Raw genomic sequence first — 4,104 nt, forward strand, 5'->3', positions numbered from 1 at the left:
TACACAGTTAGGGTCACAGGTTCACACACAGTATAGATTTGGTGTGTGTGTCTGTGTGTGTGTGTGTTTGTGTGTGTTGTAGTAAGATGAGTTACTGGAAATAAAATAAGAAACATCACAGAGGAACCTTCTTGAACCCAGCTGAAGTCTTCTCCATGTGGATTTGTGTTTTTGTGTCTGAGACCACCAAAGTCAAACCTGAACACCTGAACACCTGCTGCTGTCTGATGTCACAGTGAGCCTAACCCCCAATCCCCAAATACTGTGTGCCCGCCACGTTTTGTCAGACCTGCGCACTATGCCACTCTAGTAAATGATTGTGTTTCCACAGCGTGTTTCAGAGTGTGTGTTAGCTGATCTCCAGATGTGCTGCTAAATGAAAACCACTACAGTCCATGTCTCACACACTCAGGTGGACTGTGAGAATCAGTCTTTAACTTTATAAAAAACCTCTCTGATGAAATCGATGAAGTTTTTTTTAAAGCATCATTGATTTCAGAAGAATAGAGCTTGAATTGACTTGAAACACGTGGTATGAAATAGGTCTCGAATATTCAAAAAAACCTTCAAAAGAGGACGTCCAGTGCACCTCCATTGTGTTACAATGTGATGTAAAAGTATAAAGTGTATAAATCCTAGTTTCAAAGTATGTGTTTTTAACCTTTAAAAGGTGCTGAAGGAGAGAAATGTCCGCTTCCAGACGTCGTTCCTGGTGAAGCTGCGGCTGTTTTACGATGGCGGGACGTGCACCTACAATACAGCGAGGAGGCGTCTGAGGATATGCTGGAGAGAGGCGTTCAAGTAACGGCCTTCATAGCCGCGGAGACGTGAAGATTAAGAGACAGTCTTGGAGTACAGAAGAGTCCACACACAAAGGATGACCAGGGTACAAAAAGAAAGCGCCTTCAGGAGGAGCGAGGACACATTGAAACGGGTCTCAGAACTTTAAGGTGGATTTAAAGTTTAGAACTTAATGAAGGACTCTGGCTAAGTCTGCTCTAAAGGAGTTTGTAGTCGGGGTTACTTTTGTTTTCTATGGACAAAGCCAGCAGTAATAGTGAGGGCCCCTGGCCACTAGGGGGCTTTCCCTCAGAGCCAACAAACCATCAAGGCTTCGTTCAGGTCGTGAAACAGACCTCATTGAAGTTCTGCTGGTGACTTGATATTGTTCTTTAATGTTGTTCACTGTTCATATGTAGCATAAGGGGTACTATGAGGGGAGAGTTACCAGACAGAGAACCTGTAGAAGAATAAAGTGTCATGAGTTGGTCTGTTTAGTTTTTCACAGTTTAGATGTATTTATCTTTTAGATTCTTCCCTTGTGTGTTTCATAGTTTAGTCTTCAGTGTTTCCTGTGTTATTTTGTAATTTCATATCCTTGTGTCCCACTCTGTTCTAGTGTGTCTTGATGTTTATCAGTGTCGTCAGTGTTTCATATATTTGTCATAGTTGTCCTCAGTGTTTCTTGTCCTGCCTCTGTGTGTTTCCCTCCAGTGTTGATTCCCCTCGTTGTCTTCACCTGTGTCGTTAGTCTCACCTGTGTCTGATTACCCCATGTCTATTTAGTCTCTGTGTTTCTTAAATCTCTTAATTTACCAAGAGTAAGAGAGGAACAAAACTAGGCCCTTACATCTGAAGAAATAAACACAAATCAAAACTAAAGACTGACAAGTCCTGGGCTGGGGGGGTTCACATCACATCACATCACATCACATCACATCACATCACATCACATCACATCACTCATAAATAAATCACTTAGACTGATACCTCTGCTACAAAACACCTTAAACTCCCTGATCTCATGGAGGGAGGCATCTCAGTAATCCATGAAGAAGGAAAGGATGGTTCAAATTATAGACCCATAAGTGTCCTTAATCAAGAATACAGATTATTTACTGCTATTATGGCTAGACGGTTAGAACCCTAACCCTACCCTGACCAGACAGGTTTTATAAAACAGAGACAGGACATCATCACCCTGCACGTGCTGCAACATTTAGCAAAAGAACAGGTAGAAGCATTGATGATGCAGAAAAGGCATTCCACTCAGTAAGATGGGATTTCTTGTATAACGCTTTGGAGAGACTTAATTTTCATGGATCCATTATGAATACCATATAGGCTCTTTATAGTAAGACGACTGCGAGAATCAAAATTAATGGAAGTCTCTCAAAATCAATCACTCTCGGATGAGTTGACAGGGATGTTCAGTGAGTCCTCTCCTTTTTGCCGTTTTCTTAGAACTGTTAAGCCAATGGATAAAACAAAATGAACACATAGAAGGGGGGGTAGAACAGAAACTGGGGCTTTTTGCAGATGATGTCCTGGTATACCTGGCAAAACCTTCTTCTTTTTTCCCAGCACTAAAGCTCTGACAGACTTTTGGTAAATTTTCTGGTTACATATTGAATATAGCGAAACCGCAAGTTCTCACTTTTAGTTATAGATCAGAGAAAAACCTCATTGAAAAATATGCAATTAATTGGGAATTAGACTCAATGAAATATCTAGGAATAAGTCTGCCACAAGAACTAAGTAAACTCAAAGCTATCAATTATGATCCACTGATCTCCAAAATAAAATCTGACATAGGAAGATGGAGCCTCAAGAGTGGAGGTCATTAAAATGAAGGTACTCCCAACACTACTCTACCTGTCCAGAGGGAACACATAAGGACTTTATTGAATGGGATAAAATAATATCAAGATACATCTGGCAAGGACCAAGACCAAGGGTCTGAACTCTACAACTCCCCAAGAGTAAGGGAGGTTTAGCCCTCCCCTGTTTGAGAAGTGAAAACATTACTTCATTTCTGTAATCCTTCCTATTCAGGCTATAAACAAGAACCTGATTTAACATCTGGACCAGGAAATTAATCTCTCAACATCTAGTTTGGAATCATTTAAAAGAATAGTTTGATAGAACAGAGAGCAATAAGAATGATTTGATTCAGAATTCATGCCAAACAGGGCGCTGGTGGCACAGTGGTTAGAGCGCACGCCCCATGTATGGAGGCATTGCTCCTCTAAGCGGGCGGCCCGGGTTCAAATCCAGCCTGTGGCTCCTTTCCTGCATGTCATTCCCTACTCTCTTTCTCCCTGATTTCCAACTCTATCCACTGTCCTGTCTCTCTAATAAAAGGCACAAAATGCCCAGAAATAAATCTTAAAAAAAAAAAAAAAATTCATGCCAAACAGGACAGATAACATGTCATGATTTGATCTTTTCAGCATTTAGGTTTCCATGTTTTAATTTCTCCTGTCCATCTTAGTGTTGCTTGTTTCCCTAGTGTGTTTTTGTTCCCTGGTGTTTGTTTCCTAGATTAGTCTTTAGTGTTTCCTGTTATTTTCTATGTTCTAGTCTGTATTACTGATACATTCTTGAGTTCTCTATGTATCTCAGTGTTTCTTGTCAAGTGTTTATTCCTGCCTCTGTGTGTTTCCCTCCAGTGTGATTACCCTGATTGTCTTCACCTGTGTCATTAGTCTCACCTGTGTTTGATTAGTCTCTGTGTTTCTTCCCTTCTGTGTCAGTTCATTGTTGTATGTTTTAAGTAGAGTGTAGTTTGTCCATCTATGTCAGAGTTTCCTTGTGGCTCCTTATTTTCCCCTTTTGGATTTTTGTTGAACATTTTGAATTTGTAAGTTTTGGTTGCTGTTTTGTTTTAAATAAATAGTCTTTTGTTATTCTGCACTTGGGTCCATCTGTCCTTGTTTTCTGACAACTGTTCATGACATAACAAGTTTAAAACTTGGGAAAGGGGACCAAGGACATACTGGGAGCTAATTAATAAAAAGGAGGTTAAAAGCTTTCAAGAATGAAAAGATCAATATGGCTTAGCTAATGAGGATTTTTACAGATATCTACAGATGAGACATCACAAAGACCAATCTAGAACGGCTTGAGGCGGGGATTGTTCAAATGTTTACTTCAGCGTTGGAAGGACAGTTTCAAAATGAAATTTAAATGTGGAAGAAAGGGAATGACACTTCATATATAAAAGAGAAGTGGGAGAAATAATCTCAAGAGAAGACACAATGGAATGGCAGAGCAGACCTCTTCATGTCTTTTGGGGTTTCCCTCATATTGGAGTCTACTGGC

Source organism: Labrus mixtus, unplaced genomic scaffold, assembly GCF_963584025.1.
Source record: "Labrus mixtus unplaced genomic scaffold, fLabMix1.1 SCAFFOLD_65, whole genome shotgun sequence".
NCBI lineage: Eukaryota > Metazoa > Chordata > Actinopteri > Labriformes > Labridae > Labrus > Labrus mixtus.